This window comes from Paroedura picta, chromosome 11, assembly GCF_049243985.1.
Source record: "Paroedura picta isolate Pp20150507F chromosome 11, Ppicta_v3.0, whole genome shotgun sequence".
Taxonomy (NCBI): Eukaryota; Metazoa; Chordata; class Lepidosauria; order Squamata; family Gekkonidae; genus Paroedura; species Paroedura picta.
The window spans coordinates 12,884,730-12,897,676 of record NC_135379.1 but is presented as its reverse complement, the minus strand read 5'-3'; the positions used below and the strand labels follow the sequence as shown (position 1 = coordinate 12,897,676).

At 46.3% G+C, this 12,947-nt stretch overlaps 1 long non-coding RNA gene across 1 annotated transcript; it reads right to left on the bottom strand.

Moving 5' to 3' along the window:
* Nucleotides 1-1,546: 1,546 nt before the first annotated feature.
* On the bottom strand, nucleotides 1,547-3,180 carry LOC143820874 (uncharacterized). The gene is made up of 3 exons (XR_013225578.1): nucleotides 3,108-3,180; nucleotides 2,485-2,563; nucleotides 1,547-1,625 (listed from the first exon to the last, which is right to left on the bottom strand). It is a non-coding gene; the product is annotated as an uncharacterized LOC143820874 (long non-coding RNA).
* Between the last annotated feature and the right edge of the window lie 9,767 nt (nucleotides 3,181-12,947).

The window sequence follows — 12,947 nt, the reverse complement described above, 5'->3', positions numbered from 1 at the left end:
GGCCAGAAATAAATCTGCTGTTCTGGGTGTAGCCGCAGATCACATTGCAGATCACAGGCTCAGGGCTGAGGTAAAATGGACTTCAGATACACAACAGTTGCAAAACTATCCTTCTGCAGGGAGAGGGGGAAAGAGTCTCTTTACTTGTGGCTGTGCTTGATTTCCTGTGTAAATGAAAACCATGTGATCTCCTGTGAAGACATCCAGTTCCAAATTACAGGAAATGAAAACCATTGTGCAAAAGGAATACTTCAGGATAACTTCCCGGAGGAGGCAGCTTTCCTGCCATACCTGGAGGGACCTTTGCATCCTTGTCGGTAATGAAGGAAGCTTCTGCAACCTCACACAGGCATTCCTTCTCTGTTGTTCTTTGGAGGGCCCAAGCCGCAGCTGTAGCTGGGCTCATGGTGTAGGACACGGGTAGTCAACCTGTGGTCCTCCAGATGTCCATGGACTATAATTCCCATGAGCCCCTGCCAGTGTTTGCTGGCAGGGGCTCATGGGAATTGAAATCCATGAACATCTGGAGGACCACAGGTTGACTACCCCTGGTGTAGGATGTACCTCAAGATTTTGAGCTCAGCAATGCCAGGAATTGTTTCTGTGACCCTGCAGTGGTGGTCAAATGCTGACCCTTCGGTGGTGTAGAAGAGTAGGAGGGCCTACATTTTCCTGATTGGAAAGAAGCTTTTACCACAAACACAGAGATCAAACCCATAATAGAGCCATTCTGAGTAGTCTTCCAGGAAGCTTAATTAATATTTCTCAGACAAAAACTACAAACATAGTTCAGGTTGCACCCATAATCAAATACCTGTCTATGAAAAGTAAACATTCCTGCACCCAGAAAACTAGATAATAGCCCTTTTTTGTTTTAAAAACAAAAACCTCCCTGACATCTACATGTCAGGGAGAAGGGCTATTATGTCCAGAAATGGTAGAGATGAGATACAGGTGTCACCTCCCCTCTGCAGTTTGCAAGAAGTCAACCCAAAGGTGGAATTTGAGTGGAATTTGACATATTGCTACATAGGTTGTTTAAATACAGTTGTTTAAATACAGTTTCTTGAAGCCTGGGGTTTCTTGAAGCCTGAAGAATGTTTCCGGGGTTTCTCAATGGTAAAAAAATTGGAAAAGGCTGGCATTTCACACAGATTTAAGATTTATCTATTTAGGCCTCTGTGTACATTCCATTATTTCACAATTGCATAAAGAGCACGGAGGAACGGATAGGCAATGGGGGGTAGGTTTTTTTGGAGGGGCGGGGGGGGGGGTTCTCCTTTGATCACTGAGTTTTCATACCTCTATTACCGCAGACTGAAAAGATCCAAACAGAAGTCTGTGCCAGCGGTAGCAGATTACTGGGAAATGTTAAGCTCCCTCTGATGTGTCTTTAATGCTATTTTCTTGTATCCCAAACAGATATGCCCATGAGTGTAATCCCAACAGGCTTGGGGGGAATCTTTCCCTAATGCATCTGTGGCTTCACATTTATGGTTTCACATCTGTCCTCACCTGAACTTGTTTCATGATGGTTAACAGAATGGCCCATGGTTGTCCTCCGAACAGTTCTTGGTTAGGGTTGCCAGCCATTGGTCATGACTGGAGATCACCTGAGTTTACAACTAGAGAAAAAGGGAGGTGGACTGTATGATATTATACTCCACTGAAGTTTCTCCCTCCCCAAATCTTGCTCCCCTCTGGTTCTGCCCCCCCCCCAATATCTCCAGATATTTCCAAACTGGACAATCCCTATCCTGGTTCCCCTGCCCCCTCAGTGCACGTCATAAAAGGGCCAGAAATAAAGCAATAATTTCATCCCAGGACAGAGCACTGATGGATTCTGCTGCTTTCCTGCTTTTTATGTTTGAAGATGAATGTTATTTTAAAAAATCCCTGAATCTAAATAGAGGGGTTTTTTTTTCCAAGTCTATTTTTATGTACCCTAAAACCCTTAAGATGGACGTGGGCTATAAACGAAAACAAACCAACAGTTCCTAGAATCAGTAATCGGTGTAATCATGCAACAAACTTTCAAATGTTAAACAGCCTGCCTAAAGACACCCACGCACACCACTCTATCCCCACAGGGTCTTCCACAAATTGTTGGGTTTTTTTTAAATGGCATCAGAAAAAGAAAGGAAACCTTGAAAGTAATGGAAATTCCCCCATTTATTTATTTATCCACCTAGAATATTTACATATGTGGTCTTTCTGCCGACACAGTGGGGTGCCCAGCATTCCATCGGGGCTCCCCCGAGACCTTAGAATCCTGTGGCAGGGATGGGGGACCAGTTGCCAATGGTGATGCAGGTCCTTGATGGATGGAGGGATGTCAGAATGGCAGCGGCCTTTGTTCCCCGGGCAGGGACTGTCATTGGATTGATCGTCCCCCTCGCTTTTGGATCCACTTGACAGCTAAGGAAGGGGGGGGGAGGGATGTAGATTTTTTTCTGGGGCTGGAGAGGAAGGAAACCAACTTACCACTGCTGTCCTGCTGCAGTCCCTTGTCCAGTTTGCTTCCCTTTGGGTATGGAGCTCTTGCCAGAAGAATGAAATCATCCTAAAAGAAAAAAAAGGGGAAGGGGGGGGGAGAACTTGCCCTTAGCTTTTTTCTAGGCTTATAGCTGAGAAACCCAGAAAATCCAAACCGTATTCCAGGATAAAGGTGCTATGCATCTACCTGTATTTTTCAAAGAATACTCTGGGAAAGGCCACAAAGATATCCCGGCATGCGCACTAAAACGCCTCCAGTGTCTGTTCTGCTCTTAGCTGCTCGCTTCATCTGGATCAGTGGTCCCCAACCTTTTTATCACCGGGGACGGGTCAATGCTTGACAATTTTACTGAGGCTGCCTGAGTCCCTGCTCTGCTTGCTTTCCCACCAGCATCCCTGACTTACTGCCACTCACTGAGAGGTGCTGCCAGCAGCTGCTGCACAGTGCCACGTCGAGGGGGAGCCCCAGCCATGGCGGCCGCTGGAGAGCACCAAAGGTGAGCCGGTGGCAGAGTGGCAGGGCGCAGCCCCTGAGGCAGCAGCCGGGCACGAGGAGGAGCTGCGGCCCAGTACCGACTGCATACGAAGCCTCAGATTAGTAAAATCTGTACCTGAAATTATTATTTTTGAAACGTGAATCCCCATGGATCCCAATGAAAACCACAGTTTCGTGTACATAACCCCTTGAGCGGGTGCTAGATTGAAAGCTGTGACTTCTAACGGTAAGCGAGATCTGAACTACCGCTCTGTATAGGCAAAGGGCCTGGCACGATGTGGAAGGAGGGAGTTGATACAAGAGTCTGCCAAGCGTTAACTAAGCTGAGAGTATGGAAAAAGTTGGTATTTTAAGGGTAACAATCATAACTGGCCGTCTCCCAAGAATGCAAATAAAAACGAGGTGCTTTCCCCCTTCTTTCTAGATCTCGCCCGCTGTAACGTTGGAAACTTCATTAAAAATAATGATAAGCAGTTTTAATTTCCCCGCCCCCCCGGGCCTTGCAGCCTTTCATCTTTCGTCCTGATGACAGAAAGACCCCCATTAGCTGCTCTGTATTTTGCTCTCCGATTTACTCATTTGTTCTAACCACCTTTCGCCGGCTCTTTCGTAGGCAGATGGTAGCAATTTCAGCTCCGAACTCCTTGTTACGTGAACGCGGAGAGATTTGGAAAGAAGGGGGGGTGGGAACCCAACCTGAAGCCCAAATAAAAGAGCACAGCGTAGGGCATCGTAACTCTGTTGCTCCACCCGCACAGGCCTTCCCCACCTTCGCGGTTCCTAAGGGCGTTTCCCCATCTTGAAGCAGTTTCATAAACATTGCTGATCAAAAGAAATTCCACTTGCTTAGATGCCCTGGCAGAAACATTCTAGCTGTTCTCTAGAGGAGCGACTTCTGGCTGACCAACTGGAAAATCGCTGTATTTCTTAGTATATAGGAGTGCTTTAGAAAAGGTTCCGGATGAGGAGGTGGGGTTTGGGAGCCTGTGACTTTCAGTGGTGAATGGCTTTGGGGGCATCTCTTTCCTGGCTCTTGCTTCTTTTCCTTTGTCATCAGGGTTGCCCCCTTCTTTAAAGGAGGTTGAAAATGGAGTCCATTTCATCTTTCCTGCAGTCCTGTGAGGTAAATGATGCGGAGGGAGTATGGCGTACTATGAGGCCACACGGAGCTTCATGCAGAATTTGGAATTGGGACACAACAGTGGCTAGGCTTGCCAGGCTCCAGGTGGCAGCTGGAGCTCTTCCATCCTTACAGCTCGTCTCCAGGTTAGGGAGATCAACAGGAGCTTCATGCAGATGTTGGAATTGGGACACAACAGTGGCTAGGCTTGCCAGGCTCCAGGTAGCAGCTGGAGCTCTTCCATCCTTACAGCTCGTCTCCAGGTTAGAGAGATCAACAGGAGCTTCACGTAGATGTTGGAATTGGGACACAACAGTGGCTAGGCTTGCCAGGCTCCAGGTAGCAGCTGGAGCTCTTCCATCCTTACAGCTCGTCTCCAGGTTAGAGAGATCAACAGGAGCTTCACGTAGATGTTGGAATTGGGACACAACAGTGGCTAGGCTTGCCAGGCTCCAGGTAGCAGCTGGAGCTCTTCCATCCTTACAGCTCGTCTCCAGGTTAGGGAGATCTGTTCCCCAGGAAGAAAAGGCCACTCTGAGAGGTGTTCTCTATGGCATTTCATCCCGCTGAGGCATGGCCCAAATCTCCAGGCATTTCCCAACCTGGACGAAGCACCAGGAACACAGGCCCAAGTCCAGAACCTAACTACGACTATACCTGTGCGTTCACTGAGGGACATTTTGTTGGCTTTGGTGACACATTAGAAAATGGAAGTGGTTCTGCTCACGCCACCTCTTTCGCATGGGGGTCCAGCATCCTTATAAACACATTGCTGTCGTGCTTGCAAGCAACAGCTGAAAACGAACAGCGTGTTGTGGCTGTGGGCTGGTTTGGCAATCCGTGCTTGACACCATACTAGGCACCTGGCAGGAGAGCATAATGGGGACATGTTCACAATTTGCAGAAGGGTTGGAATGGCCTCTGACTCAGCATTAAAACTTAGGCCTGTGTATCATTGAGACCACCCCTCTGAATACATGGCCCAGAGAGCACTGCGATCTTGGTAAGGATCCCCGGACCCAAAGGAATTCGTCTGTGCTGGTAGGGGCTCATGGGAATTGTAAACTAAGGACATCTGGAGAGCCACCTTTGCCATAGACCCCTGTTTTTCAAAGTGGCCATTTTCCCCAGGTGAACCTATGAGAACCAGCTTGATGTTGAGAGCCAGCTTGGTGGAGGGGTTAGAAGCACTGACTTCTAATATAGTGAGCCAGGTTTGATTCCCCGCTCCTCCTCATGCAGCCAGCTAGGTGATCTTGGGCTCATCGCAGCCCTGTGAGAGCTGATCTCACACAGCAGTCCTGTCAGAGCTCTCTCAGCCCCACCTTCCTGCTTTGTGACTCCTTCGGGCAGTGAAAAGCAGGGTATGAAAGCCAAGTCGTCTTCTTCTAAGGAAAATCTTAGGTGGCCACCAGAACTTGGCTGCAACTTGAATCCAATGGCCCCCTTCCACTAATTTCCTTAGGCCAGAGGGGGAGAAGGATCCTAACGTGGTGGGAGGGAGCTGTTGGAGCCAACCTTTGAAAACTGAAGTCTCTGCTCATTTGCTTATCCTTTTAAATAACAGTTTTCACAGGAATGTTTTGGAAGAAAACATTAGGAAAACCCCTGGGCGACAGTGAGATTTTGTTATTTCTAAACCTCACCTGAGGTTGTTTTTCCCAAAGATGAAACTATTGAATTGCAGATCTAACAACTGCCAGGCCGCAGAAGAACTCTTGTCCTAAAACCATTGAGCTCAGCACGAGCAATAAGCCTTCCTTTTATACGGGGCGTGCTTTTTGAAATAACACCAAGCACTGGATCGCAGCCACGGTAATTGTGAAAGCACTCCAGAACACGGTGACACGAAACATTGGAAGAGCCCCAGATAGCCATTACGCTGGATTGTGTCAAAGATTCACTTATTAACGTCTTGATGTGCCTGACCCAATAAATCAACATTGCCGCAGTGTTTTCTTTCCATTAACATCCCTGTATTAGAGGTTTGACATAAGACTCTCCTCCTGCTAAGAACCTGTTATAGAGTCTGTGTCAGCGGTGCTCTTAATTCCCACTTGTGGCTGTCTGACTCTGCTGTAATCCTTGCTTCCCATGGGGGGGGGGCAGAGGAGGGAGCAGAGGACAGCAACAAGGAGGGATCCTGCAACTGAGCCTTTTGAGGAAAGGCTGGGGATCTTGGGAACGTTCAGACTGAAGAAGAGGAGGGAGAGAGGGAACATGGTTGCTCTCTTTAAGTAGCTGGAAAGTTTTATCTATCTATCTATCTATCTATCTATCTATCTATCTATCTATCTATCTATCTATCTATCTATCTATCTATCTATCCATCCATCCATCCATCCATCCATCCATCCATCCATCCATCCATCCATCCATCCATCCATCCATCCATCCATCCATCCATCCATCCATCCATCCATCCATCCATCCATCCATCATCTCTCTCTCTCTCTCTCTCTCTCTCTCGATTTATTTATTTATTTTGATTTCTATACCGCCCTTCCATATGGCTCAGGGCGGTTTACATACAACATCATAGGGGGACACATGGAAACTCACAAATTACAGTACTATGTGGAATAACTCATAGATGTTAATTTTAAAAACTTAAATGTGTACCTAAATCTCGCCAGCTAAATACCATGCAAATGTGGTGCCTCCACCTCAAACCGCAGCCCCCACCCAGTCACCTGGAAAAGACTCCCCCCTTTCTCTTTCCCTTTAAAGTTCAAATGTCCGCTTGTCCAAATCAATGAATTACACCAAATCACTTAGTGGGGAATGGCAATTCAGACCAGATTCAGCCGATTCGTGCCTGAATCAAGGCTAATTTGGGTAACTGACCCAAATCAAATCACGCATCCCTAGTTTGATTTCTCACTCTTCCGCATACAGCCAGCTGGGTGACCTTGGGCTAGTCACAGTTACCCTTAAACCTGTTCTCATAGATCAGTTCTCTTAGAGCTCTCTGAGCTCTACCTTTCTCACAGGGTGTTTGTTGCGGGAAGAGAAAGGCAATGGTGATTGTAAGCTGCATTGGGATGCCTCTGGTTGGTGAAAAGCAGGCGATTAAAAAAAAAACAGCTCTTCTTGTATTCCAAGTGTATGATGAGGAAGAACTTTCTTTAACTAGGATTTTCCATGCAGAACACTGATTAACTTCATTTGAAGACATTTCTATCCTCAATTTGCCTGTGAAAAGATACCAAATATGTTGTACAGTAAGACTGGTTGTTTTTCAAGAGAGCAAGCTATAGGAATGCTATCTGGCACAAGCCTAAGGATTCTGCATGTCTTTCTGGATTGATTCTTGTGCCATTAGTTTGGGGGTTTATTACATGATCTCTTAGGTGAATTTGTTCCTGGTTGGTTTTCTATTTAGGGCGGCAAAAAAAACACAACAACCGCAAAAACCCAAGCCCCATAAGCAGCTTAAAGGCTTATAACTATAGATGGTAGATTATCTTTTGGGAAGAGATTTTTATAGGGCCGTTCCAGCGATGCTACAGGCTCCCAACTACACATGTATCTCTTTTCTATTGCAAGGGCAGTTCATTTTTAAGATCAGAAAATAGAAGGATTATAATCCCCTGTCTGGTTGCCATGTGACCACTACCTTGCTTTGTCGAGTACTTTTTTAGCACATAAGGGGGGGGGGGGGGAACCCGCCAGCTTCACTCTACTCACCTTGTCAAGTGCTTGAGACCACTACTCTAGTGCCTTTTAGAAGGAAGAAAAAGAGGAGTTGGTTCTTATATGCCGCTTTTCTCTACCCGAAGGAGTCTCAAAGTGGCTTACAATCGCCTTCCCTTTCCTCTCCCCACAACAGACACCCTGTGAGGGAGGTGAGGCTGAGAGAGCCCTGATATTCCTGCTCGGTCTGAACAGCACTATCAAGGCTGTGATGAGCCCAAGGTCACCCAGCTGGTTGCATGTGGAGGAGGAGCAGGGAATCAAGCCCGGCTCGCCATATTAGAAGTCCACGCTCCTAACCACTACACCAAGCTGGCAAAGCAGTATGGCAGAGGATAACTTGGGCTAACATGTTCCAGTCCTCCTTCCTCTTCCTTTTCTTCCTCTTGCAGATCTCACAGTCTCCCTGAAGGTGATGGCCAATTCTGAGACTGCTAGCTATATTAGCTGTTTTGTCTGTCAGAACCACAGACAAGCCCACCCTTTTATTAGTTCAAATAATTATTATTTTCTTTAGTGTATCCTTATACCGCCATTTTCACACAGAGTGCAGTTGTGGCATACATCATTCTCCACATCTCTACGGAACCCTCACAACAACTCTGTGAGGTAGGTTTGTATGAAAGAGAATGATCGGCCTGGGGTGATCCAGTGATTTCACTTTGTTCTAGCTTTCCTTTGAAGATAAAAGCCCTTCTGCCGCGGGAATAACTAATGGTGGGAAAATGGTATATTGGTGGAAGAAGAGGGGGTGTCTATATGTACCCCAAGTCTGGCCAAGCAAGTTGTTCTTAAAAGTAGACTTCTGTCATGATACTTCCAGATGTACTCTCTTGGATGTAATAAAACCACTCTGAACTCTTTTCTATAAAGCAGGGGTAGTCAAACTGTGGCCCTCCAGATGTCCATGGACTACAATTCCCAGGAGCCCCCTGCCAGCATTTGCTGGCAGGGGGCTCCTGGGAATTGCAGTCCATGGACATCTGGAGGGCCGCAGTTTGACTACCCCTGCTATAAAGAATGTCTCCATTGTCTTGTCTCTTACAAGAGAGTCGCCTTGGTTCGTGACAGTTAGTTGCAGGAAATTACGTTTCATGGAAATCCTGCAACATCACGAGACTGTTGTTGACAGAATCCACAGCGAACTTCCCTTAAGTGTTCCTTTTTGTTAAAAACAACAGGGACAGCACATGACGTTGCTAACTTGCTCATCCATAAAAGAAACACTCTAGAATTCCAGAGGGTAGTTGCAGCAGTCTGCAGAAGAACAGTGAGATTCAAGTCAAGAAGAAACTTCGAGGCCAACAAGTGTTTCAGGGTCTCAGCTCTGGAGAGTTAGAGCTCCCTTCATCAGACAACGGAGTTCCAGTTGGAGAAAAAAGGCTGAGGGCCACATCATTCTGTTGAGCTGCCCCAGTTCAGGAGAAAAATAGTTCTTCGATCACATATCTCCATCGGACAGTGAGTTCCAGTCTCTGATCCAAAAGGCTAAACTATTTCACAACGGCAAAGAGGATTTCCAAGCTGGGGCAACAAAAATCCTTTCCTCCGTTCTCCCCACGTGTCCATCGGAACGTGCAGCCGAAGAGAACAGCTGAACCATCCTCTTTGCATGTCAGGAGACCTGTAACCACTTCCATATGTTCCCGTTACGTTTATTGCTCTTGATTCAGTAACTTTTAAAATTTATTTTGGACAAGCCCAGAGCAGACCCTTTCCCCTCAATGGAGGATAACAGAGCGTGAAAAGCAGGGTGCGTCTTCAAAATCCATATGTCAGCTCCAGTTAAGATGAACGGCTCCATTTTTAAAGACCCAGCGAGTTGACTTGGGCCTTTGCTGGGAAATTCTGAAACAATGCAAAAATAAAAGGATTGGAAAGAATGCTGGTTTTCACTGGGCTTGGGTCTGACAAGTTTCTGGCTGCCTGAACTCTGGCACGGTTAACTCCTCACTCTGAAGCACCATGAAATAGCAGCTTTGTTATAGAATACGCTGCTTAAAAGGGGGCATTGTCTGATCTTGTGGGCCTTCTTTTCTCAATAGGCTTCATATTGGCTGCCCATATGTCGGTTATCATCTCGCTGGGTGACGACTGAACTGAACTCCAAGGACTGCCGTGAGTCCCCCTCTGTGGATATCCCTTTTCTTTCTCTTGTATATCCAAACTGTATTCATGCCAGTATGGTGGGCGAAGAAGCTTATTCATAGGAGAAATAGCTTTCTGCATTTTCCAAAGGGTATTTGGGGGGAGGGGGTTTCCTGGCCAACTGGTCCCTTCAAGAGAAGCTCAATGTGCGGAAATGGGCAACTGAAACTTTTCATGGTGTGGTAGAGCTGGTCTTTTGTGCCTCACTTTTTACTACCCCAAGGAGTCTCAAGGTGGCTTACAATCGCCTTCCCTTTCATCTCCCTACAACAGAAACCTTGTGAGGTAGGTGGGGCTGATTGAGTCTTAAGAGAACTGTGACAGGCCCAAGGTCACCCAGCTGGCTCCGTGTGGTGGAGGAGTGAGGAATCAAACCTGGTTCTTGAGATTAGAGGCCGCTGCTCTTAACCACAACATCAAACAGGCATTCGGACCGAGCTAACTCCTTCACCCGCATATCCCTGCTACATCTTTCTGCCCCCGCTCAGCTGAGCAGTGGGACAAAAATGGCAGGAGACCTGGCATGTCATTGTGATGGAGGGGGATCAAATTATCATCCCCCCTCCCATGAAATATAATTGTAAAACAGTTAACAATTTCTGACCTTTTACTGACACCACAGATCTGATGCACGAGGTGGACAACTTACTTGGCACAGGGTTAACTGCCTGCGTGGATGTTATTTTGACTTTATTCACTATTGATTTCTTGGAGGGTTTCAGATGAGTGAGTTTTAAAAGTTCTCTCTTTTTATCTCTCCAAACTTGGCTTCTTCCTCTTTTCAGCTCACTCATTGTCACCTGACAAATTAGGTTTTCTTCTTCACCGGTTATTTTCGTGGTCCCTTTATCTGGAGTAAAGTGTTTAGTAACAGAGCAGTCTTAATAGGATTCTGTTGCAACGTTCTGGGCCAGATGTGCCTGCTCTTTGATGCTGGGTGGGGGTGGGGGATACTAGGGGGCTATTGCATAACTCCAACTGTGTTCCAGCACAGAAAGAAACCAAAAAAATCTGCAATTCACGAGCTGTGTCCCCAAATCACTCCTGCTGTTCTTCTCTGGACTGTTTCACCTGTCAGTTTGCACAGGAAGAAAATCCAGCATTTCATTTTAATCTCTGGCCAAGATGCTGGTTCGCCTTTCAGTTTTACTCGCTCACTTTTCAAGCATGTTAGTTCCACACCTTTAATTGCCTGTCATAATCAGTGACTAGAAAAAGGAACATTGCCGAAATCCGGGCTCCGTCAAGCCTGTAAGAAGACTTCTTCATTACTCCACCTGATCAGCTACATCCTCTTAAAAGATCTACATTTCGAATAAATCGTTAGCTTTGATGTGAAGTTTATTCATATGTGAGCTTGCTTTAAGGGCTTATTAAATAGAAGAGGGGATGAGGTATATAATTTATTACAAAAGGGACCTGGAAGAACTGATTTGAAGATTAAAAGTCCAACTGCGGTGGAATGCTCAACAGATGCTTGGAAAACATTTGTTTCTTCAACTGCCAAGTGGTGCAGATGAAGATTTCAGATTGGGAAGAAAAGCCGTGGATGAGATAAGACCTAAAACTTAATGACAACAGTCCAGAATCTATTAGGGCTTAAATTTACAGCAGGGTGACAATCCAGTTATGTGCGGCAGGTAGTGGAACTATTTTATGGCTGACACATTATACATTTTACGGGTGTCTACAAAAAACTGCCACGTGAGAGGTGCCCCCTTATCTGCCCACCCCTGCGAAAGCAAAGTGTAGCAAAATTCCCTGCATGCGCAACACAGCCTGCTGAAGGTGAAGGCGTCCAGCAAAGTTCATGAGCCGCAGACTCAGAACAGATGGAAGAAATCAACTTCTTCATGCCACGCATCTTGTGGAACTGACTGCCACGAACAAAAATTGGGTCCAATTGCTTTAAGACCAACAAAGATTTATTCAAGGCATGAGCTTTCAAGTGCAGGCACTCTTCCTCAGACTAAACGGAACAAGGATCTATTCGACTCCATTTTTGTTGTGTTACTTCAGACCAACCCGGCTACCCACTTGAATCTTTCATTGCCACAAAGTACAGCAATGGTTCAGAACTCACCTAGCTTGGAAAGGAGGATAGACAGATCTGTCAGCAGTTACCAGCCATGGTGGCTCCAATATAGAAGAAGAAAGAAGAGTTGGTTCTTATATGATGCTTTTCCCTACCCGAAGGAGGCTCAAAGCGGCTTACAATCACCTTCCCTTTCCTCTCCCCACAACAGACACCCTGTGAGGTGGGTGAGGCTGAGAGAGCCCTGATATCACTGCTCGGTCAGAACAGCTTTATCAGTGCCATGGGGAGCCCAAGGTCACCCAGCTGGCTGCATGTGGGGGAGTGCAGAATCGAACCCAGCATGCCAGATTAGAAGTCCGCACTCCTAACCACTACACCAAACTGGCTCTGGGGGTGAAAACATGGAAACTGATCCCTGTAACCTGGAGACCAGTTGTAATTCCAGGAAATCTCTATCCCCCACCAGGAGACTGGAAATCATGATCCACAGCTGCTTTTCAGGTTCAAATATTCAACAGCTGTTGACTATTCCTCAACATAACATACAGCTTGGTCCCCTGGCCTCTAAATTCCTACTATTTTAGGAATCTCTGAAATGTTTAGCTTCTGGAGCACTTGTTCTCTGTTTGTGGGCCTTTCCTCAAGAAAGCTGTTCATTTCTCACAAGCGGCATAAATTATTCAAGGCTTGCTATGGTGTACGTTCCAGTTGACCTCCATGGCCTAAACTGCTACAAATAACTTGAGAACGCCAGATGGAGCATGAATCATGGTGGAGTTCAGCCTACAGAAGTACACACAGTTGTGTCTTGGGGATCGTTTACAATATATTTAGATTAAATGTGTCTTTTAAAGAGTTTGTGTCATAACTATTTACTGGTCCAATGATTTCCTCTTCAGTGGGGTAGAGGTAAGAATTAGACGCTCACAAAAGATAGGAGAAAGTTCCCTCTT